The sequence below is a fragment of the Jaculus jaculus genome, chromosome 20 (assembly GCF_020740685.1).
Source record: "Jaculus jaculus isolate mJacJac1 chromosome 20, mJacJac1.mat.Y.cur, whole genome shotgun sequence".
Lineage (NCBI taxonomy): Eukaryota > Metazoa > Chordata > Mammalia > Rodentia > Dipodidae > Jaculus > Jaculus jaculus.
In genome coordinates, this window is record NC_059121.1 from 10,401,666 (window position 1) to 10,427,357 (window position 25,692).

General features: G+C 40.0%; 1 protein-coding gene across 1 annotated transcript in view; it reads left to right on the forward strand.

Moving 5' to 3' along the window:
- The window catches only part of LOC123456301 (zinc finger protein 585A-like), a 171,875-nt gene that overhangs the window by 47,126 nt on the left and 99,057 nt on the right, over positions 1-25,692 (forward strand). The gene's annotated exons all lie outside the window — the stretch shown is intronic.

A 25,692-nucleotide genomic window follows, 5' to 3' on the forward strand; every position in this document is an offset into this window, starting at 1 on the left:
CAATCTTTACATCAGAGATTGCCTGTAGATGATATTTATGAATCTGAAAAAAAATCATATACTTTATTCTTTATGTCTTAGCTTAGTGAACTTCTGAAAAAATGTTAATTTTCTTCTTTTGGAATTTGCTTGTGGGAAGCATATGGAATGATTTTGAAAACAACTTGAGACACGTACTGATGTGACCATAGCTTGATGAGCAATTGTGATATGTTTGAAAAGCCTAAAAGCAGAATGAAAGGTCGGGCCTAAGAAATTTTGTGAGTATTTTGTGTACTAACCACTTGTCTTGAGACCAGTTCCTGGGAACTCAAGTGTTGTTGAACTTGAAAGATATAATCTGTTCTCCGGTATGTGCAATTTGAGAAGTTTTGGATTTCAAGATGTGTAAGCATCATTTTATTTATTGTCCTTCAAAGTGGGCTTCATTTTTCCTGTATTTATAAATTTTGTCACTCATTTTATATTGGTTTTGCAAATCCAACCAAGGCAGGAAAAGGGGGTCAGGAAGCAGACTAATTATTCAGATTGCCACCTTACCAATAATGGAAGTTTTGAAGATCTTGTGTGGAAACCCTATCATGTCAAAAATGGAGCTATGAACATGAAAAATGTTTCATTGTAGGCATTCCAATTTTCTGGGAATTGCTGCCCAGAAATGCTGCTCATGCTGCCATAGTTTGATTTCTCCAACAAAGCTAGTGTTCATGACTAGAGGGTTTTAAATAGGAGACTAGTAAATTTTTTGCTTAGTTTTCCAATATAAAGCTGCAAGATTTGATGTTTGTCCTGATTGTTTTCCCATTTATATTTCTTCAGTGTTTCCATAGTATTCCTTTTATTGCTGTGTCATTGTATGTTGGAAATAAGTAAATATACTTTGAGTTCATAAGTCTCAAAGTTAATATACTTTCTAAGGTCTCTATTTAGATGATGGATTTTTGAATTTTGAATAATATATTTGCTAAATACTACAGAGTTTTTAAAGTAAGACTGAAAACCTCATGGAATCATAAAGTGGTCATGAGTATAAGTGGACGAGGAGAAGAATTTGGATGGTTGAATGTTTCTATTCTAGCCTCTCATTTTTGTTCACTTCATTTTGTTCACATTCATTCATTACTTGGAGTTCATTATAGAGTTTCAGGCTAGACTCTAACGCTCAGTTATTTTGTCTCCAAAATGCTGGAACTAAAGGGAAATGTCATTACACCCAGTAGTTATTTAATTTTTAATGTATGTAATTGATATAAAATGTTATGCATGTAAGAATTATATCTTAAAAATGATTGTTAAAGAAATTTTAAAGGACTTGGCAGATGGCTAACTGGGTAAAGTGAATATCATAAAAACATGAGAGCCTTACTTTGGTTCCTCAGTACCTACGTAATAATGCAAGTTGTGGGGTGGGCAAAATGGCTCAGTGACTATGGCACTTGCCTGCGAGTCCCATTGACCAATGTTCAATTCCTCACTACCTACATAAATTCAGATGCAGAGTGTCAAATGCATCTGCAGTTTGTTGAATGCAGGTAAAGGCCTGGCATGTCCATTCTCCATCTCTCTTGCCCACAACTGGTGGTACAGCATTGAAAATTTTGGACACTCATTCACTGGTCATGGTATTGGACTTGAACTGCAAATGTTGGATTTTTCATCTATGGTTAATGTGTTTGCAATGGTCTAGAGACTCCTCGTTATGCTGTATAGCCAATTGAAATATTTACTCGTGCTTTTATGTGTTAAAATTATATAACTGTTGATTTTACAGGACTCACAGCTAAGAACTCATCTTAGGTCTTAGATAAGGTGATGCGGCATTTGATATTTGACTGAATACAATTTACAATGAAGATGTCTATAAATCTATTGTCCCAGTGGCAAAGCATGGTAGTTTGAATAGATATCACCAAGAGATTCAGTTTTATTCAAGCTTGTAATTTGATGTCACTATGGGTGTATCCTGCGTGTGCTCGCTTATGATGCTGATTGTTTCTTTTCTTTATGTGTGGACTTGTGAACAGAGGCCTGTTTCTTCCCCAATTGTGGAACTTCCTCTCTGTCTGCAAGATTCAAACACTTATGTTTCTAGTATGAACTGTACATGTTTTGGAAGTTCATCTCAGCAGCATAAAGCTGACTGATACATACGGATATGTTTTAACATAGTAATCACTACACACAAAAACTATTAGCTGACACTGTTCTTAATAGGTACAAAATTAAAATCGATTCCAATAATATTAGGAACAAAACAAAGGTTATATTTCTGTTATTAATTAGGCTGCTGGAAATCTTGGCTGGAGAAGTAAGACAAATAAAATAGGGGAAAAAATAGGATGCAACTAGGAAAAGAAAAACTCAATGTACGTTTATTTGCAGATATTTGTGTTGGTCATGGTCCTCTACACACCAGTACTGATAGAATTAATACATATTTTGTATGGTATTTGTGTCAGTCATTACACTGTGGCTTAGGCAGTCCAACAACAGCTGTTTGCAGAATAGAAAGAGAACCTGTTTGTATGCTAAGGCTTGATTTCCTCAGGCATCCCATTCAATCTTAAGAGATCAACTGGCCTTCAGTACACATGGATTAATGGATGAGGATGGTTTCCAATGTCCGTGAAGCATACCAGAAACAGGTATTAAATGTGCACTGCAAGACTCACAAAGGCAGCTGGTGAAAAGGCACGTTCTGTGCAACAGAATGGCCAGCAAATATATAAAATATTCTTTGTGTTCTCTCATGTATCATATTATTGAACTTTACCTAAAAAAAAAACAAAACAAAACAGGAGATGGGTAAAAGTGTTAACATTCTGAAAATATCCCAAAGAGTTAGGGAAAAAAAGAATGTGGCTGACATAGTTATGAAAAACAACAGATTGCATATGGCACACCGCTGATTGTAAAGTTGTTAATATGATTTCATGAGTGTATTTCCAAGCCACAAATAGTGTTTAAAAAATAACTCATGAAATTAACTCAAATGTCAGGAGAATCAATAATATTAAAGTATTCCTCACAAGAGTTTTAAAACTTCACCTTCAGTCACCTCCTACTATGCATTCTGTAGCTTTTCTATCACCTGCTCCCACCTCAGACTCATTGCCTTCCACCTGTTCCTGAAACACAGTACACACATTCCCTGAAGGAAGTTTTGCTTAGGTCCTTTACCTCACACTAGACACATTCCCTCATGGAGTACATAGGTTCTTTACCTCATATACACCTAGCAAATTCCCTCATGGAGTCCTGCCAGAAGTACTTTACCTCACATATATTTGGCATATTCTACCTTGAACTCTGCAGTTTTCTTAATTTTCCTGTAAATATCTACCCTCAGATTCTTCATTGTAATAGGAAAATATATTGTTGATCCCAGAGGGACCTCTTGTAAAAAAACATTTCAGGTCATGGCCACTGTTTGGTTACATACCATAACTAGATGGTAAGACCATTTTGCTAAATACATCACAGGCTGTGCTCACAGGAAACTGAAAAATAAGGTAGAAAATGTAATCAAAGCCATGTCCCTCTGAGATCATTACCACTGTGACAGAAGGCACTGTGTGAGCTGTTGTTGGGGAAAAACCCATCTACATTCTTTACAAGCAGTGGTAACTCCAAGCTATAAAATCAACCAGTGAGGCAAGATGTAGCCACCCCTGCATATTGGCACATAAGTGATGAGGTGGGTAGTAATGCATGCTTAAAACAAATGAATCAAAGCCTATTGCATATAATCATGGGTGGTGGCACACACCTTTATTCTCATTACTTGGGAGGCTGAGATAGGACTGGGGGTAGTTTAAGGCTAGCCTATAGCTACAGAGTGAGTTTCAGGTCATCCTAGGCTACAGTAAGATGATGCCATGAAATAAAATTAGAAACCTATGGCATGTGTGGTTATGGACACCAAATGAAAGCTTTCAATGAATGTTTTATGAGTAAAAAAAATTATGCCCATCAAACATCCTAAATGCTGATGATTAACCTTTTGATAATCTCATTCTCATCTTGGGTTAAGGATTTGAATGGAATATATGTGCTTGTGTTTTCCCAGTCATCATAGGGTAGATTTACTTTAACTTTTTAGGATTTTACTAGATTTTTAGTGCCAATTTTTTTTTTCTGGACAATTATTCTATAAATGTTTGTTTTCTATCAGTATGAGGTGCTGGGGAGTGAATCCATGAATGCTAAGCATATACCCTAAGCTATACATTTAAATTTGTTGTATATGTATTAATTTTGTTTCTCATTTGTTTACTACAATTATATGGAAATAGGGTTTTATGTTCTGAGATGTTGTTATCTGTTGTTTGGTAGGCAGTTTCTTCGATTTACTTGGAATTTTCTGCTTATCATCTGTAAAATATGTCAGTTATATTTCTTCTTTTGTAATCTGAATGACTTTCTGTATTTTTTCCTATATTGTAATAACTAGCTGTCTTAGTACTAAGTTGAAAATGAGACAAAAGTTACTTTCTATCCTTGCTTTCAAAATTAGGGGAATGCATTTATTTCACCATGAAACATGGTATTTGCTGCCAGCTTATTGTAGGTGTTCCTTATTACCTCAATCTAGTACCTTCATTTTGTATTCATTAAGAATATTTAAATTTAATCCATATTAGATTTTGTCAGTCATTTTATCTGCATTATGTGATGTGGCCATGGATGTATTCTTTTGAGGCTCTTGGTAGAGTACCCTGGTTGTTTTGAACACACAAGTAGATTTGCATTCCTAAAAATAAATTCTACCCTGTCAAGTGTACTTTTGCACTTGGATTTTTTTTTCTGTAAGCGCACTTGTGGATTCTTGTATGCTGCCTAAATATCTGCCAACTAATGTTTCAATTTTATTACTGTGTGGCATTGTGCCTTATAGAGCAGAAGAGACTGCAATTGGGAAAGAGTTAAAGATCTTGAGGTTGGGAGATTATTCTAATAATCTGGAAAGATTTAACTTCACAGTCCTTCCTCTACTGCCTGAGTGTTCGCATATTAGCATTACAATATCATGTTCTGGTCTGTCCAAAGACATTTTGCTTCTATTTAATGAGTCCGGGTCTCACTCTAACTCAGGCTGATCTGGAACTCACTTTGTATCCCAGGCTGGGCTGAATTCAAAGCAATCCTGCTGTGAAAGTCAGCTCCATGTGCTGGGGAAACCATCCAGCCAGACACAGCTTAGCGGGGAAAGTGGTTTGTTTCAGGCTAATAAAATCCAAGGGAAACTCCATAAATTTTGGAAAAGCTGTTTATTTCCATAGATCAAAGGAGAAGCACAAATAGCTGGATTTCCAACTGTTCTGAATACTCCTAGTAGGGTTGGACTTAGAGTCTCCCTCAAATGGACCTTACAGATGGACTCATATCTTCTCACAAGCACACCTTAGTTTTTCCCCTGTTGATCCAACACCTGTAGCAAGAATGAACCTGCTAGGGACTGATGTTGCGTGCTCAATTTTAATAAAGCATCTAAGTCTGTGGGGTCATACATTTAAATTATCCCAGTTAGCCTACCACACCTCCTACCATAGCATCCGTAGTGCTGTGATTAAATGGATTAGCCAGTACATCGAACCCTATGCAAACATTTTAAAAGTAGTTTTATTAAAATATAGCCAGATGCATCCTTCTTGTTGGCACTGTTTCCTCTATATCCTTAAATTTCATCAGTTATTGTGCAAACAATGGTCTTATTCTTCACTAGGTCATTTTTCCGAGGTCCTCAAATGTGAAATTGTCATCCACCTGTGCCAAAGACTACCTGTGTCTACATTTTACTTTAGATAGGTGCTGCTTGACACACCATCCAGTGAGTGATCCAGACACTAACCCTGACATCCTGCTGTCCCCTTTCTTGCAGTCAGCCTGTCCTAGGGCAAGTCCTTCAGGCATCAAGACATAGTCAGACATGTAAGTTTATTACAAGAAACCCTCTTCCAAGAAAGATACATGACTCAGGAGATGTAGAGGGAGAGCTTTCTAAACATGTTGGAGACCATCTATGGTAAAACAGGGGGGAGGGTATATAGTCAGGAAAGAAGAGTATCAATACATTGTAGTTCCCAAGCAAAGGGGTCCTGCTAGAGAAATTCCATGATGTGAAGGACAAGGCCAATTACACTATGCCCATTGTGCTCAATTTTAGGAATATCCCAAGGAAGCAAAGCCTTAGTTTTCAGGATGGAGTTAATAGTCAATTGTACTTCACCATTGGCTTTTTTTTTTTTTTTTTTGAGGGTAGATATCCGTCAAGGTCAGGCTGATCCAATTCATAATATAGCCTTATGCTTGCCTTGAACACACAGTGATCCTCCTACATCTGCCTCTCAAATTCTGGGATTAAAGGCATTCACTACCATCCTTTAACACAACACTGACTTTCTTAAATGACCTCCATGGCCACAATATTATCTCCACTGGCTTTGTCCATCTTTGAGACAATGCCCTTAAAATATCTTTTTGATCTTTGAGTCAAACAAAGGCATAGAGTCAGGCTAAATCTAACCAGGCCTTATTTTAAACCTTGTTAAAAGTGGCGCCTCTGCCAGAAAAAAGAAATTAGAGAAGAGGGCTGAAATTGACACTTAACCTTTTCACCATAGTCCAATGAGATCGTGCAAGGCCAAACTAGACATACAGGTAATGATGTGACTTGAAATGTAAGGAAACTCAATTGTCAGTACAATTGCATTTGAAAACTATGAACATAGGATCCACTAACATCATATTTTAAAATGCATGAGAAGAACTAGCCAAGATGATTATGGCTCATGTCTCTTGTTCCTGTGGGTAAGAGGAATGCATTTGTGACCATTTTCACTATTGTGATGCAATACCTACAAGAAACAATTTAATGGAGGAAAGGATTCTTTTGGCCCATTTTGCAGAGGATACTGCCAATGCAGGGATGTATGGCTGCCGGGGCTCCATCTGAGTTGTTATGAGTTTGCCATGGGGCTTTTTACATATTAGTGAACTAGAAAGCAGAAAGAGCTCGGGCCTGAATTAGAGTTGTCCTAGAAATGTCAAGTCTTTTGCCTACATCCCTATATCTGTCAGTGAAAGCCCATGTCTTAGATCAGTCCACTATTTTTAGTAGTTGTCCACAGTTTTGTACACATGCATAGTTTGGATTCTGTTTTTACACAGTAGGGTTCCATTATATGGATGGACCACAATTTACCTATTGATGTACTTTTAGGATGTTTCTTACTTCCACTTATTATGAATTACACATTTTTATATCTTACTTCTTTTGTGGTTTTATGTTTTTCTTTGTCTTGAGTCAAACCCTAAGACTGGATTTTCTGTGATTTGTATGTTTAAGCTTGTTTATATGGTGTATTACATTGACAGATTTTCGTATGTTGAACCACCCTTGTGTTCCTGGGATAAAACCCACTTGGTCAAGGTGGACAATGCTTTTGATGTGTTGTTGGATTCGGTTTGCGAGAATTTTGTTGGGGATCTTTGCGTCTATGTTCATTAGGGAAATAGGCTGATAGTTTTCTTTTCTTGTGGCATCTCTGCCTGGTTTTGGGATTAGGGTGATACTAGCTTCATAGAAGGAGTTGGGTAGTTTTCCCTGTTCTTCAATTGTGTGGCACAGTTTTAGGAAGATTGGTTTGAGTTCTTCCATGAAGGTTTGATAAAATTTGGCTGGGAATCCATCTGGTCCTGGACTCTTCTTTTTTGGGAGGTTTTTTTTATTACTTTTTCTATCTCCATGAGCGTGATGGGTTCATTGAGGTGGTTGATCTGCTCTGAGTTTAGCTTTGGTAGATGATATGCATCCAGGAATTTATCCATCTCCTCCACATTTTCCAGTTTTGTGGAGTAGAGGTTTTTGAAATAAGTCCTGATGATTCTGCCGATTTCACTGATGTCTCTTGTGATCTCTCCTTTTTCATTTTGAATTTTGTTAATTTGGAGTCTCTCCTTTTTTTGCTTGATCAAATTGGCCAGAGGTTTGTCAATCTCGTTTATTTTTTCATGCACAACACTCAAATCCAAATGGATCAAAGACCTCAACATAAGACCAGAAACTTGAAAACTACTGGAAGAAAATTTAGGAAGTACTTTCCATGATATAGGAATGGAAAAAGACTTCCTGAATAAAACCCCAGTGGCTCAAGTTCTTAAACAGTCACTCAACCATTGGGATCATGTGAAGCTGAAGAGTTTCTTTACAGACAAGCATATAATAAGCAAAGCCAATAGAATACCCACAGAATGGGAGAAAATATTTGCAGGTTATCCAACTGATAGAGGCCTTATCTCTAGAATTTACAAAGAACTCAAAAGTCTAAATAATAAGAAGACAAATACCCCACTCACAAAATGGGGCACATAGTTAAACAGGCAATTCACAGAGGAAGAGATACAATTGGCAAGCACACACCTAAGAAAATGTTCATCATCCCTAATCATTAGAGAAATGCAAATTAAAACAACTATGAGATTCCACCTTACCCCAATAAGGATGGCCAACATCAAAAGGTCAAATGAAAATAAATGCTGGCGAGGATGTGGAGAAGCAGGTACACTCATTCACTGTTGGTGAGAATGCAGGATGCTACAACCACTTTGGAAAGCAATATGGAGACTCCTGAAAAAGCTGACTATAGTAATACCAACAGACCCAGTTATACCATTACTGGGCATGTACCCTAAAACCTTCAAACCAAAAGCCAGAGAGATTTGCTCAACCATGTTTGTAGCAGCTCAATTTGTAATAGCTAAAAGCTGGAATCAACCCAGATGTCCATCATTAGAAGAATAGATAACAAAGATGTGGTATATCTACACAATGGAATTCTATACAGCAGTAAGAAAAAACGACATAAATTTGAGGAAAAATGGTTGAACCTGGAACAGATCATTCTCAGCAAACTTACCCAATCACCAAAAAAAATCGACACATAATCTCACTCATCTGCAACACCTAACCTGAATCTGCCCAAGATGCCTTACATACCCAGCAAGTTCCTCATGGGCTAAACAATAAGATGAATGGGGGGGGGGGAGGGAATCAAAGGTTTGAAAACAGTAATCCGGACCCAAACGGCAATGGTACCATAAAATTCTACTTCCTAAAAGACAGACCAAATGGCTGAACCTTCACTAGTCCCTTACAGGAAACACCTGAACCACAAGACACTGGAGAGGGTAGGATAAAGACGGACCTAAATCTCCCACATCTTCCTACCCTCCCTCTCCCCCTCTCCCCTCTATCTCTCTCCTCTCTAACTCTTGTATATTAGTTATCTTTTTCCTCAATTTCTTAGTGGACACTGACCTGTAACCCCCACTTTCAGCTTGGGCCTACCATCCACAATGAGCTTTTGATCAGAGAAACCTACAAGGTTTCCCAAAACAATGACAGACTTCTGTCAGAGTACTTGATGACCCACCAAAGGCCAGTGGTAAGACCCTATTGCTGAAGACTCCATACGCAGCTGACGCGTAAAATGGAATGACATGGCTGGAAGCCAGGAGAGTCAGTCCCCAGACAGTCAGCGTGTCTAGTGCCAGAAGGCGCTACATAGGTGACTGGGGGAAGTGACCAAGATCTGTCCAAACAACACATTGTTTAACCTAAGTAGCAACAATTAACCAGATGTGATATCCACACAAGTGCAATAGTGGTACACAGCCATGGTGAGGAATCAATTGCTCTTGATTTGGCAAACTGATCCACTCAGTGGTACTAGACCCTTAGGTGGAGCTGGGAAACAAGTCAGAACCATACCCAAACATAAGCTCACTCTACAATATCAAGCTACCATCAATCATGGGGTATAAGAGGGCCTACACCTATCAAACTGTCTATCAAAAAAGTGTTATCTCAATTATCTGGGTGCTAACTTACTCTCCAGTGGAGAATCTGCTTCTCTTTTTCAGATAGATGCAGATCCTAAGAAGAGAGCTGCCCCAACATACCTCAAAAGGGGCCCAACTGAAACTAAGGACAACTGGCGAAATAAGCAAGGGTGATGTTTTCCTGTGAACTGGATGCCAGCACAAAGGGGAAGGAGACCAACGCAGAAAAAAATCAACTCCTACCAAATCAGAGAGCCAAAGCCTCAGAGGCCCGCAACAGCTCAGCACTGAAGCAGACCAAAAATGAACCCAACATGGTTCAGGGAAATCTTGCGGAAGAGGGGTCGGGAAGAATGTCAGAGTTACATGTTGGGTCATGATTTTCAGAGACATTTATCATACTAATAACTGGGGGCTAACTCCACAATGCACGACCCATTTTCAATAACAAGGAGGGTCTAATGGGAGGGGGTAGATCACAGATGAGCCTAAATAATGGTACCAAACTCCCTGTATTTACTGAAAAGAAAACTAATAAATTTAAAAAAAAAAAGACTGGATTTTCTGGCTTATAATGGAGGTTAATACTTCGATTTATAAAAAGGACTCAGTACTGCTAACCTCCCACATGTAGGGCTCTCATACCCTTCCTATTAGTGTCCCAATGTCAAAGCCAACCTTAGTCCTCCTTCCCCTGTTCCCTATTGTCACTGATCCTTGCTCAGAACTTATCAAACATGGGTCCTTAGGCTTTGCAGGCAGGGACCTCAACCAATAAGCTATCTCTCCAATCCTTATTTTAAAAATCATTTTATTTATTTGTTTGACAGAGAGCAGATAGATAGAGAATAGGCACACAAGTATCTCTATCCACTGCAAATAGCCTCCAGATGCATATGGCTTATATTGGTACTGGGAAATTGAACCTGGGTCCTTTGGCTTTGCAGGCAAGTGCCTTAACCACTAAGCCATCTCTTCATCCCAGCACCTTTTTTTTGCCGGTGGTGGGGGGAGGCAAATATATAACTGTGTCACTTCCGTGTACAACCTGATAAGTTTCTGTATGATGTTGCTATATGGGGACATAATAGGCTTTATACCCTGCCTCTCTCTGTCTCCTATTCTACACTCATCTTTTTTCAAATCTAGATTCTGCTTCAGAATTTAAAAGCACATGATATTTAATCTTCAGTTTATTTTTAATGTTGTGGAAAACACTAGTGGCTTCTGTGGCCCACTTAAAACAACAGAAGATAAGAAAACTTTACTTATTATCATTAGAATTTATTTGTTTTGTTATTTTGAGGAATCATCTCACTCTAGCCCTTGCTGACCTGGAATTCCCTCTGAAACCGGAGGCTGGCCTCAAACTCATGGCCATGATCCTCTAACCACAGCTTCCTGAGTACTGGGATGAAAGGTGTGAACCAACATGCCTGGATTAAATTCCACTTATTCTTATTTACATATAGTGCAAAAAATTTGATGATGGAAAATGTGAGAGAAATATTAGAGACACATTAACATTCACAGAGAACATGACAAAAACACCTTGTATTTTTGCAGAAAATATCAAAGCTTTATAAAAATATTTATTTATTTATGAGAGAGTATGGACTCACCAGGGCCTCCAGCCACTGTAAATTGATGTCTAGATGCACTATCCACCTTGCGTAACTGGCTTGTGTGGGTAATGGGAACTTGAAGTTGTGTTCTTATGCTTCACAGATAAGCACCTTAACCATGGAGCCATCACTCCAGCCCTTCAAAGGATTTTTATAAATATAACCAGTCTTATTCACCTACCATCATGGTCTGAGAAGATTTTGAGTATAGGAGTGAAATTGCTTTTAGCATAATTAGATTCAAGAATTTATTAGTGGCACTGCTGTAGTTTAACTGTAGAATGTCCTTCGTGGGCTCATGTGTGTAAGCACTGAGTCACCAGCAGGAGGTGCTGTCTCGGAAGGTGGCTGGACCTTTAAGAGGTGGAGCCTGGTTGGAGGAAGTGCATCATTGTGAGGAGGCAGGCCTTGAGCATAGATTGACAGTACACCACTTCCTGTTCCCCCTGTGCTTCCTGACTGTGGGTACCATTTAACCAGCTGTGGATGTCATGCCTCACTATAGGTATTTTGATTCATCCAACTTGCTTTTATAAAAAGAAAACAATTCAAAAATGAAAACAGGGATGGAGAGATGACTCATCTGTTAAGGCACTTGCCTACAAAGCGAAAGGACCCAGAGTCAATTCTCTAGTACCTACATAAACCAGATGCACAAGGTGGCACATGCATCTGGAATTTATTTCAGTGTCTGAAGGCCCTGGTGTGCCCCTTTTCCCTCTCTATCTGCTTTTTTATCACTCTTCCTCTCTCAAATACAGAAAATAAAATTCAAAACTGAAAGTAAATAAAAAAAATAAAGTGCAAAAATGGCTTAGTTGGCAAAGTGCTAACCACTGGTGTATGAGGTTCTTAATTCAAATCCCTAGCATCCAAGCAAATACTTCTCATAGCTCCCTAAATATGTAATATAAGCTCTGCAGAGGCAGAGACATCCACAGGGCAATAAGGGCAGATACAATAACATAAGTATTGATGTCCAGACTCAACCCTGCCTTAGTATGTAGGAGAGAATATAAGGAAGATACCCACCATCGTTCTCAGTTGCACAGCATGTACATATTCACTTGTGTACACGCACACACACACATACACACGAGCCTCAAAATATACAGCATCGGGCATACATGTACACCCCACCACACACCAATATAAGCAATAAATACACTTTAAAAGTGCTGGAGAATTGTGGAAAACAGTGTGCAGGTTCCTAAAACAGCTGGAGATTGATCTACCATATGACCCAGCTATAGCACTCCTAGGCATATATCCAAAGGACTCATCTCATTTCCTTAGAAGTACATGCTCAACCATGTTTATTGCTGCTCAATTTATAATAGCTGGGAAATGGAACCAGCCTAGATGTCCCTCAACAGATGAGTGGATAATGAAGATGTGGTACATTTATACAATGGAGTTCTACTCAGTGGTAAAGAAAAATGAAGTTATGAAATTTGCAGTAAAATGGATGGACCTATAAAGTATTATACTAGGTCAGGTAACCCAGGGCCAGAAAGCCAGGTGCCACATGTTCTCTCTCATATGTGGATCCTAGCTACAGATGACTGGGCTTCTGCGTGAGAATGAAAGTACTTAGTAGCACAGGCCAGTAAGTTGAAAAGGAGACATAAAGGGTGGAGAAAGGAAGGGAGGAGGATACTTAATAGGTTGATATTGTATATATGTAATTACAATGATTGTAATGGGGAGGTAATATGATGGAGAACGGAATTTCAAATGGGAAAGTGTGGGGGTGGGGAGGGAGGGAATTACCATGGGATATATTTTATAATCATGGAAAATGTTAATAAAAAAAAAAAAGTGCTGGAGAGATGGCAAAGCAGTGAAGGCAATTGCTTAGCAGTTTAAATGCTTGTGTGAAAAGCCTAGGAACACAGATTCATTTCCCCAGGATCCAGGTAAGCCAGATGCACAAGGTGGCACATGTATGTGGACTTCATTTGCAGTGGTTGGAGGGCAGGTGTACCCCATTAACATTATGCATCTCTTTTCTCGATTAAGGAAATTAAATTTAAAAAACGTAAATGTCACAAGGAAACTCACTATCATATCCAATTTATATCTTAACATCATAACAATAGTAATTAATATACACTAATTAAGATGAAAAAAGTAGGAAATAAGTTGCCTCATTGAAGAGCTGACTAAGGAAATTTAACTTGGGTTTTTTAGTGTTTTGGGGTTTTTTTTGAGAGTGAGAGACAGAGTGAGAGTAGTGTTGCCCTAGGGCCTCAGCCTCTACAGTTGACTGTCAGATGCTTGCACCACCTACTGGCCATTTGCAGTCTTATACTTACTTGCCTCACCTTTGTGCATATGACTTAGGTGGGATATGGAGAATCAAACATGGGTGCTTAGGCTGCACAGGCAAGCAGTTTCACTGCTAAGCCACTTCTCCAGCTACAGGAAAGTTAACAATCACCAGTGAATATGATTAATTGGGTAGATGGGTGGAGCAGGAAAAAACGAATTTATCTGTGGGAAAGGCCTTGGGCTGTATAAGAAAGGAGAGAGACAGCTGAACACAAGTATGTGCCTCTCTCTTTCATTTTCCTTCTGTCTACCTGTACTTCCTCCCTGCTGATGTACAATGTGGGCAGCTTCCTGCCTCTCCCATGATTTCCACTCCACAATGGACCTAATCCCATAGAGCTGTAAAACAAATTAAACCTTATACTTCCCTAAGTTCTGGCCAAGTACCAATAACAAATAGAGGTTCTCTTGTGGGAATCTGTAATTGAAGAGAGGTAACTCATCAATCTTCAGAAAATGTGATGGAAAAGTGGAGTTTAGCCAAAAAACAAACTATAAATAGTGGCTGTACAGATGGCTCAGGGGCTAAGGCCGTTGATTGAAACGGCTAACAACCCACGTTCTATTTCTCAGTACCTATGTCAGGCCAGGTGTATAAGGTGGCTCATGTTTCTGGAGTTCATTTGCAGTACATACTGACTCTGTGCACACATGTTCTTTCTCTCTCTCTACTTGTATTAGTATTTATTGATTTTTATTTATTTCATGGAGAAAGAGTAATTGAAAGAGTGAGAGAAAATGGGTGCACTAGGGCCTCCAGCCACTGCAAGTGAACTCCTAATGTGTGCATCCCCTTGTGCACCTGGCTATAGTGGATCCTGGGGAATTGAACCCCAGTCCACAAGAGAACCTCTATTTGTTATTGGTACCTGGCCAGAGCCCTTTGACTTTGAAGGCAAATGCCTGAATGGCTAAGCAATCCCTCTAACCCTAAAAGTAATTTTTTTAATGTTCAAATATAACCTTCTATCAATCAAATATGCAAGTCCAGTGGAGAAAGTTGACAGAATGTGAAATTTCAGTGGAGTGAATGAGTTAAATATATTCTTCACAAATTTTCTGTAAGACAAAATTAACACAAAATTTTACTTAAAGAAGTACAAATTTAGTCGTTTCTAATTTTTTAATTTTAGATTTTCAAGGTAGGGTCTTGTTCTAGCCCAGTTTGACTTGGAATTCACTAGGTAGTCTCAAGGTGGCCTTGAACATGCAGCAATCCTCCGACCTCTGCATCCTGAGTGCTAGGGTTAAAGGTGTGCCCTGCCGTGTCCAGCTTTATTCTTACTTTTTTATTTTGGTATGTGTACATATCCTATGATATGACACTTCCAGTATCCCATGGTCTCCATTGCAACTTCGGGGTCACATTCAAAGATTCACAGAGTTCAACAGTCAGAATGCAAAGGTATGTGTGTCACTGTGAGTTCAAGGCCATACTGAGACTACCTAGTGAATTTCAGGTCACCTTTCATGCTGCCCAAACCAGCACTACATGAGTAATGTGGCAAGGTTGGAATGAGAGCTGCATCACATGGAACATATCCTTCACAGGTTCTGTATGCTGACAGTGGGGAGCAGAGAGACCACCTTCAAACACTGTTCCTTCACATATAGTTCACATTTTTCATATTTTGAGCCTTCAGTGGCTTGGATCTTGCCCTCTGGAAACCTTTCTTATTGTACCCATGATGACCAGAGTAGATGACTTAATTCTAATAGTGATAATCTCTTATTTTATTTATTTGTTAAAGAGAATGAAAGGGGCAAATAGAGAGACAGTTTGTGTGAGCAAGAGGAGCAGGGAGAATGGGCATGCCAGGGCCTCCAGCCACTGAAAACCAAATCCAGAAGCATGTGCCACCTAGTGTATCTGGATTTACATGGGGAGTGTGGAATTGAAAATACGTTATTAGGATTTGTTGGTGTAACAGACAGCTTCAGGTTCTCTGAAATGAACTTCCAGACCAGGCACACTTATAGCAGAAGGGATTTATTGAAGCTTACAGATCCAGGGTAAGTTCCATAAATGGCAGAAGAAGCTGGCCTGCCTTCACAGGCCCAAGCAGACAGAGAGAGAGGTACAGGCCTAAAGGTCAAAAGCCACAGCACACTTCAGGAACTGTAGCTAGGCACACTTTGCATATCTTTACATTGCAATCTGAAACCCACCACCACACTACGGATGCAAACTACAAACAATAAAGAACTGAATATATGGGGGCCATATATTCCAACTACCACAGCTGGTAAGCACTTTAACCACTGAGCAATTTTCCCAAGCTTGTTTTCTCCATTTTATACAGTCCAGGGTAACAACCCATTGCACAGTGCCACCCACAATTACGTTGAATCCTCCCACCAAGTTTAGAAATTCCCTCACAAGCATGACTGAAGGATTTTAAGTGTGATGATAATAAATCCCATCAAGTTAACAACCAGATAAAAATCATACCAGTCCCTGTTCAATGGTTAATCTTTAATTTCAAAAAAGTTCACTATATACACACCCAGCAAATAATATATGAATAATCAAATATACAAATTAATCCATGTAAATAGTTTTCAATTCACAGAGGTACACATAATGTAGAAATAGCCTTTTCTTCAAGGGCGCACATATACATGCAAGAACACTCGTGGATATGTATAACATATGAATATGTATACCACCATGAATATGTATTAAAGACATTAATAGGCATAATACACATGAACATGTAAGCATACCCACACCATGTATATGCATTGACTACATACACATACAAAGACATGGAATGCATGCAATGACATGCCTCTGTAAGTGCCCACAGACTTACATATGAATGTGCATACATACATTAACAAATGCACTTGGATGCACATGCTACACATAGGCAAATACAGATTGATGCATGTATAGATACACACCCATATATGCGTCCCCTCATGAATGTCAACCAGCATGCATTTGCACACAGGCACACACAGTATGCCACAGAAGCATGGTCCACACGTATAGCTCCATGCACAGATATTTACACATAGACATTTACACACAAATACCCTTACACCTGATGCACACCCATGCAATATAGGATAATTTTTGAATATGAAAGCTGAATTTTACTCAAAACACATTTTGCTTCCTTCATTAATTTAGTAATCAAAATCAAGCTAAATATCCATCAAGTGGTAAATTTTTATTTATTTATATTTTTCTTTTTTCCTTAGTTTTGTACTCAGTGAATACAGTCAAGTTGGTACAGTTGTTGAACTCTTCCTGTCCTCCCTCTTCCTCCTGGCTCCTCCTTGTTGAGGTATATCATACATCGTGGAGTTAGCCCTAGTTATGGATAGGAGGAAATGTCTCTGTGTATCATGTCCCAACATGTGGCTCTGACATTTTTTTCACCCCCTTGTCCACAAATTTCTCTGAGCTAGGTTGGGTTCATTTTAGGAATGCTTCAGTGATGAGGTCTTGGGAGCCTCTGTGTCTCTGGATATCTGATTTGGTAGAAGTTGATTGTTCTCTGTGTCGATCTCCTTCACCCTTGTGCTGATAAGTTCCCCAAGAAAACAGCAGCCTTGTTTGTTTCACCAATTATTCTTAGTTACAGCTGGGGCCCTTTTGAGTTGTGAAGGTGGTTTTGTCCTTAGGATCTGCGTCTATCTGTAAAAGAGAAGCAAATTCACCAATGGAGAATACAGTTAGCACCAGATAAATGGGATGACCCTTATCTTTTATTTATTTATTTATTTATTTTTTTTTAGAGAGAATAGGTATAGGCACTCTTATAGCCTACAATTGGTGGTAGCTTGATAATGGAGAGCGGGCTCATTTTGGATATGGTTCTGACTCTTTTTTTTAAAATTATTTATTTATTTATTTGAGAGCGACAGACACAGAGAGAAAGACAGATAGAGGGAGAGAGAGAGAATGGGCGCGCCAAGGCTTCCAGCCTCTGCAAACGAACTCCAGATGCATGCGCCCCCTTGTGCATCTGGCTAACGTGGGACCTGGGTAACCGAGCCTTGATCTGGGGTCCTTAGGCTTCACAGGCAAGCGCTTAACCGCTAAGCCATCTCTCCAGCCCTGGTTCTGACTTGTTTGCCAGCTCCAGCTATGTGTTCCATTCCACTGAGCAGACCAGTTAGCCTAATCAAGAGCAGTTGGTTTCCCACCATGGCTGTGCACAGCTATTGCACTTGTGTGAACAGCTCAAGTTATGTTTTGCTAAGTAGGTGGGACCATGAGTTGCTTGGACAGATATTGGTCATTTATGCCCAGTCGCCCATGTAGCACCTTCTGGCATTAAACACATTGACTGTCTGGGAACTGACTCTCTTCCAGCTTCCAGCCATGTCACTCCATGTTACATGTCAACCACATATGGTGTCTTCAGCTGTAGGGTCTTACCACTAAGCTTTGGTGGGTATATGTGGTTTGATGTTTTCATGGACTTTGAAGATTTTTTTGTACCTTCTCTGAATTTGGTTATTGTGATCTGGTTCTTGTAGGCATTTGAGGTTGATTATTTGATTCTTTTGTGGGGAGAAATTCCTGAAATACTCTCTGTAGGTTTAGTTTTGTGTTCAACTAATTTTAATGCTGAGTTTTGTCATGGATAGTTTTTTTTCACCATTTATTATGAGGGATACTTTTGCTGGGTAGAGTAGTTTGGGTTGGAAGCCATAGGATATTAGACTTTGCAGTGTGTTCCATTCCAGGCCCTTCTGAATTTCAGGGTTTCCATTGAGAAACCTGGAGTAATTCTGATGGGGTTACCTTTAAAAGTGATGTGCTATTTTTCCCTAGCTGCTTTTAGGTTTTTCTCTTTGGTGTCAATTTTTGGGGTCTTAATGATAAAATGTCCTGTTGAGTTTCTCCTTTGGTCCAATCTGTTTGGAGTTCTGTTAGCTTCTTGTATCTGGATGGGCCATTTTTTTTTAGATAGTGGGAATGTTTTCCTCTATTATCTTATTAACTAAATCCTCCATTCCTTTGGTCTTAATTTCTTCCCCTTTTGGTATCCCCATGATCCGGATGTTAGACCATTTAAGGGTATCCCACAATTCCCTCATGTTCTGTTCACTAGGTCTTTTAGGGGAGTGCAATCTCTAATAGACACCTGTGGAAAGGTGCAGAGGGGGAAATTAAAGGGAATCTGCTGATTCCCTCGCTCTCAGGTAGCCCAACAGTCCCCCCATCAGCCCAAGAGCCATAGTTCCAGCCTCAGGATAATCCTGCACTTAATATAGTAAAGGGGACCCAGGCCAGCATAGTACCACCAGCCTCACTGTGTAGGGGTGATTGTCCTGCTACCCCCACCCATGCATGACCTAAGGCAGGCTACACCCGCTGGTCATGGGAGCTCAGGCTGGATCCCTCCATTTGCCTACTGTGTATGCCCTGCCCATTTGCTCACTTGCTGTTCAGGCTGCCCACTTCTGGCAGCCCACCATGCAAGAGCTTAGACTGATTCAGCAGCCTGCTGCAGGACGCTTGCTAAGTCTGCTATTGCAGTCTGATCCACATGAGGTCAGGCTGCTTCAGTGGCCCACCACGCGTGAGCTCAGGCTGATCTGCCCACACATGCATGAACTCAGGACTGCTCTGCCTCTCTGCTTGCCCACCTGCTAGCTCAGACCAGCTCCCCCAAAAGGCGCCACTTCCTTCTCCCATCAAGACCACAGTTTTACTTTCCCTGCCCATACACTGTGATGGACAGACCAGTTATTTATTTTGTTTTAGATAGAGAAAGAGTGAGAGAGATGCTTGTACCACCTAGTAAGCATGTGTGAACCTGCACTTGCCTTACTTTTCTGTGTCTGACTTATGTGAGGTCTGGAGAGTTCAACATGGGACTATTGGCCTCACAGGCAAGTGCCTTACTGCTAAGCCATCTCTCCAGCCATCTTCTCGTGTTTTTCTCCTCCTTTCTCCTATTTTGCCAGACTTAATTTGTGTCTTCCCACCTCAATCAATAAAAATCCCTTCCAGAGGAGAAGAAGAGAGATTTGTTTCCATGTTCTCCATCCTATTAAGTTGACAGCTGTGATGATCCATCATAATGGACAAATATTTCATGAGCTACCTCTCAAGCTTGCACACTAGAATGTTTTAGAACCAATAAACAAGATTTGAGTTGATTTAATCACACATGTTCAGAGCCATGGTACTAATTTCCTAATCTATATTAGAAAAATGCATACACTGGGGGCTGGAGAAATGGCTTAGTGGTTAAGGCACATACCTGTGAAGTCTAAGGTTCAATTCTCCAGGTCCCATGTAAGCCAGATGCACATGGTGTCTCATGCATCTGGAGTTTGTTGAATTGGCTAGAGGCCCAAGAATCCCCATTCTCACTCGCTTTTCCTCCCACGCCTCTCTCTGTCTTGAATAAATCAATAAAAATAAATGTTAATTTTTTTTGTTTGTTTTTTTGATGTAGGGTCTCACTCTAGCTCAGGCTGACCTGGAATTCACCATGGAGACTCAGGGTGGCCTCGAACACACGGCAATCCTCCTACCTCTGCCTCCCGAGTACTGGGATTAAAGGCGTATGCCACCACGCCTGGCATCAAATTTTTTTACAGATTAAAATATATGCATACACTGGGATAGAGAGATGGTTCGGCTATTAAGGTACTTGCTGGTGAAACTCCATGATCCAAGTAAAGCCAAATGCAAAAGGTAGCACATAATTTGGAGTTCATTTGCATCAGCTACAGTGCCTGGCACACTCATTATCTCTACATATGTGCCTCTCTCTGTCTCTTTGAGACAACTAAATGAAATATTGAAAAAAATTAAAAATAAAAATATCCATGAAACGTAAACATCTTTGTCTGCTTTTTCTAGATACAGCATGAATTTTTCTTATGTATAATGAAAATTTCATCAGCTTGCTCTCAGATTTGAATAATCAGTATATTTTTTCTTCATGCATTTGGCATTTCTTAAAATACGACTGGACCACCTCCAGTGTGGTTCCACTATCCTTTGTCAACGTCTCTGGAGTTACCTCATGCTGTTATTAAAGCAAAATCCCTTGAAGATAGACTTGTTTCAATTGTAATTTACCAACTACATCCCAAGCCACAAGACAAAATCATTATTCCCAAATTATTATCATGATTATTATTATTATTTGGTTCACACATGCCCTCGGGTTCATCTGGCTGTATGTGTCTACTGGGGTATCAAACCTGGGTCCTTTGGCTTTGCAGGCAAGTGATTTAACCACTAAGACATCTCTCTAATCCTCTGCATAATTTTATTTTGTTTTTGAATTTGGAGAGACAGGAAAAGAGAGAGAAAGAGAGAGAGAGAATGGGCACTGCAAGGCCTCCAGCTACTGCAAAGAAACTCCAGATGCATGGGCAACCTTGTGCATCTGGCCTATATGGGTCTTGGGGAATACAACCTGTGTCCTTAGGCTTCACTGGCAAGCTACTTAACCACTGGGCTATTTCTCTAGCCCTGCATAGATTTTCTGAAAACATTCAACCACTGTCTATAATGCTGAAGACTGACTACTTTGGTAATATATGCTGTGTAAAGTGAGTGACATTGGTTTTAGAATTCTCTGAAATTCTGGTGAGTGAAAAAAAAATGAATGGATGACTTTGCTAACAAATAACTTGCTTCTATAACATGAGTTTTAAGAAAAATAAAAGGGAACTTAGGTGGAAGAGTTGGCTTACCGGTTAAGTCACTTGTCTGTGAGGATAAGGACCCAGGTTCAATTCTTTGGAACCACGTAAAGTCAGATGCATAAGGTGGCACATATATCTGGAGTTTGTTTGTAGTAGATTGAGGGCCTGGAGCATGCATATTCTCTCTCACACTCTCTCTCTCATAAAAACATAATAACTGCCAGTGCTGTTGGCTTTGCTGAAGAATGGAAGAAAGAAGCTGTCATTAAATTTGAAGGTGATGAGTTGGTACTGTAAAGCATGTCACCAGAATTCTTCATAAAGTTGACTTTCAAAATGTTGCTTTTCTGTTACAGTAGGGGAGGATCTCATGTCAATCTCACTGAGTTGAAGCACAAAAACTGGCCACTGTCTCTTCAAAATGAATGTTGTCAGGGCTGGAGAGATAGCACAGTGGTAAAGGCACTTGCCTGTGAAGGCTAAGGGCCCATGTTGAAATCTTCAGGTCCCACATAATCCAGATGCACAGTGACAGAAGAGCACTATGTTGCACAAGCACACAAAGGGGTGCACACATTTGGAGTTCATTTCCAGTGGATGAAGGCCCTGGAATGCCCACTCTCTCTCATTGCCTCTCTCTAAACAAATAATTAGAAGACCCCCATGTACCCAAAACAAATAGTTCTTAGCTTCAATGTGATATTTTGAGAGATAAATGCTGCATTGTAGTAACTAGAAGGAATCTTAATGAACCATCTACTACATTTTTAAACTAAGGTAATCAGTTTCAAAAGGAGTGTTCAGGTTATTTTGACTTTGTTTTTAAATGGATGCTTCAAGAATTATATATATATTTTTTATTTATTTGAGAGTGACAGACACAGAGAGAAAGACAGATAGAGGGAGAGAGAGAATGGGTGCACCAGGGCTTCCAGCCTCTGCAAACGAACTCCAGACACGTGTGCCCCCTTGTGCATCTGGCTAACGTGGGACCTGGGGAACCAACCCTGAACCAGGATCCTTAGGCTTCACAGGCAAGCGCTTAACCGCTAAGCCATCTCTCCAGCCCAGGAAATATTTTTAAACACAATTATTTCAAAATGTAGAGTTAAAAATTGTTTAAAATATAATGGTTAATGTTTATTGCTGCTTAATTTATAATAGCTGGGAAATGGAACCAGCCTAGATGTCCCTCAACTGATGAGTGGATAATGAAGAGTTGGCACATTTATACAATGGAGTTCTACTCAGTGGTAAAGAAAAATGAAGTTATGAAATTTGCAGAAAAATGGATGGACCTGGAAAGGCTTATTCTAAGTGAGGTAACCCAGGCCCAGAAAGCCAAGCGCCACATGTTCTCTCTTATATGTGGATCCTAGCTAAAGATGACTGGGCTTCTGTGTGAGAATGAAAATACTTAGTAGCAGAGGCCAGTAAGTTAAAAAGAAGACATAAAGGGAAGAGAAAGGAAGGGAGGAGGGTACTTAATAGGTTGATATTATATACATGTAAGTACAATGCTTGTAATGGGGAGGTAATATGATGGAGAATGGAATTTCAAAGGGGAAAGTGTGGGGGGGGGGAATTAACATAGGATTTTTTTTATAATCATGGAAAACGCTAATAAAAATTTAAAAAAAAGAAAGCAAAAGCATGTTCTAATGGCAGTGCTAGAAATTTTACTTGCCGAAATTAATGTTCCCCTGACAAGTAACTCAACATTTTCAAATTTTTGGTGGGAGAGCTTATCTGAAAGTAGTTAATAAATTATATTAACTTGCAAAAAAAATGTAAGGGTTAATGAACGTTGACTATTTTGTGACAAAAGCCCAGAATTGTCACTTATATGTATGCAAAAGGCAGATGAGTCCCTTAACCACTGAGCTATCACTTCAGCCGCCAGAAGAAACATTTTTATTTTTTTTCTTTCACATTTTTATTAGGCATTTGTTTTTATCACAGCAATGAGCAACTACACCCAACATAGACATCTGGACACCACACATACAAAAACATACCAGTGCCCATATGCAAACATACCACACCCATGTAAAAAACAATCTGCTGGGTGTGGTGGCACACATCTTTAATCCCAACACTAGGGAGGCTGAGGTAGAAGAATCATGGCCATGAATTTGAAGCCAGCCTAACACTACAGAGTGAATTCCAGGTCACTTAGGCTAGAGCAAGAACCTACCTTGAAATACTAATAAAAGAATAATAACTATCTTAGATAAAGCCATCACTTTGGAATAGAGCTTCATGACCTCTATGTTTATGACATTTGGGGCCCAAGATACCTACTGGTGATGAGGGCTGCACTGTGCCCTTTGGGAGGTTGGGTCAGATCCGGGGTTCTGCTCTCCATGGGGTGTACAATGTGTAGTCAGAAGAGCCAAAATAAAATCTGCAGCCATATTTGATTGTCATAAGTAGAGAACAGACGAAATATCTCCGGCCACAGGCACAACCCCTGCCTTCTGTTGCAGTCGCTGTAACTCCTAATATCATCTCTTAGAGTTCTCCAAGTGCCCTTGTAGAGGCTTGGCAGTTCACATCTTTAATCTAGCACTCTTGAGGCACATGGAGGAAGATCTTGACTGTGAATTGGCGGCCAGACTGAAACTCCACAGTGAATTCCAGGTTAGCCTGGCTTGGAGCAAGACCCTACCTCGAAAATTCAAAAGACAAAACAAAAAACACAATACCCTTGCACACATCCCTATGTTAGATAAACCCACCATACAGTTGGCTTCCTGCCCCTGCCACCATGCCTTTCCCACCATGACAGACTGCCTTCCCTACAACTGTGACCCAGGATCCATCTTCTCATCCCTTAAGTTGCCTATTTTGTCATGGCACTGGGAAGTAACTCCTTTTCCATTCCTTAGATCCCATGTCCAAAAATTTCTCTTCGTCATTTATTACATCTAACGTGTTGTCAGTAATTTTGTGTTTCTTTGAGATAGGTTCCGTCTCTAGCCCAGGCTTACCTGGAATATGTGATCTCAGGCTGGCCTCAAACTCAGGCCCACAATCCTCCTACCTATGCTTCCCAAATGGTCACTGTGGTGGTTTGAATAAATGCCCCCCAATATATTCATTCAGTTGTTTACAGTTTGCATCTGCAGCTACCTGGCTGGAGGCAGTGTCTGGGTGTATCTTAAGGTGTGGTGATGGGTTTCAGATTTCAACCTAAAGATATGCAAAGTATGCCTAGCTGAAGTTCCTGAGTGTGCTGTGGCTTTTGGCTTTTTGTTTTGGGCTTGTGCTTCTCTCTCTCTGCTTTGCCATTATGAAACCTGCCCTGGATCTATAAGCTTCAATAAATATCCCTTCCTCCATAACTTTGTCTGGTCTGAAAGTTCATCTCAGCGAACTTGAAGCTGTCTGCTCCAGTCACTATGAATGTTGCACCAAAAGGTGACAACACGTTTTTGTCGTTCACCCCTGAACTGCACTTCCCAAAGGCATGTTATTGAGGATGTGGGGGATAAAAGGACAGAAGCCTAGAGTGAATTGACCATGTTTCTCACATACCTCATAGGAGGCTGCTGTCTGAGGATAGATTTGAACACAGACTTCATGCTGGCCAAGCTAACACTTAAATGGGACTCTTGTAATCAACTCCAAATAAACAAGTAGCAATCCTTTCAGCTCTGAATACACATGGAGCAATCCTTTCAGCTCCTAATACACATGGAGGCCCCTGAAAACCACCATTTTGACTCTGTATACACTTGGGCTTTACTCATAATGGCCCTAGAGCTGATCAGATTTCTGCTTTCTGGTCCTTCCAAGACTTACCTTGGCTGTTTGTCTGGTGGCTCTGTGTTCTTCTCCAACTCTGTTTGGGAGCTCTGGCACCATAGGAGGACAGAGATCCAATGTGATTTTGAACCCTGGAAACCATCATGGAGCATTCTTTGCAGATCACTCAAGAGTCTGCACTCAGCTGCCCATGCCAGTGGCTCAATGGACCAGGAGTTAGCATACAAGACTTGTGACTCAGATTCCCAGCCAATCAACATCATTCATGTCATGGGAATTAATCACTCATGGGAATAACCAGGCAAATTCCACTTCAGAAAGAGGGAGAGAGCCTTTATTTATGCACAGATTTCTGTTGGCTCACAGCAAAAACAGAAAGAAGCCCTGAACTCAGATTCTGCTGGACTTACATACCTTTTACAACCCTTTGTCCTTTGTCCTGTGCATAGAGAAGGGGCAGATTTACATCCATGAGTGTAGG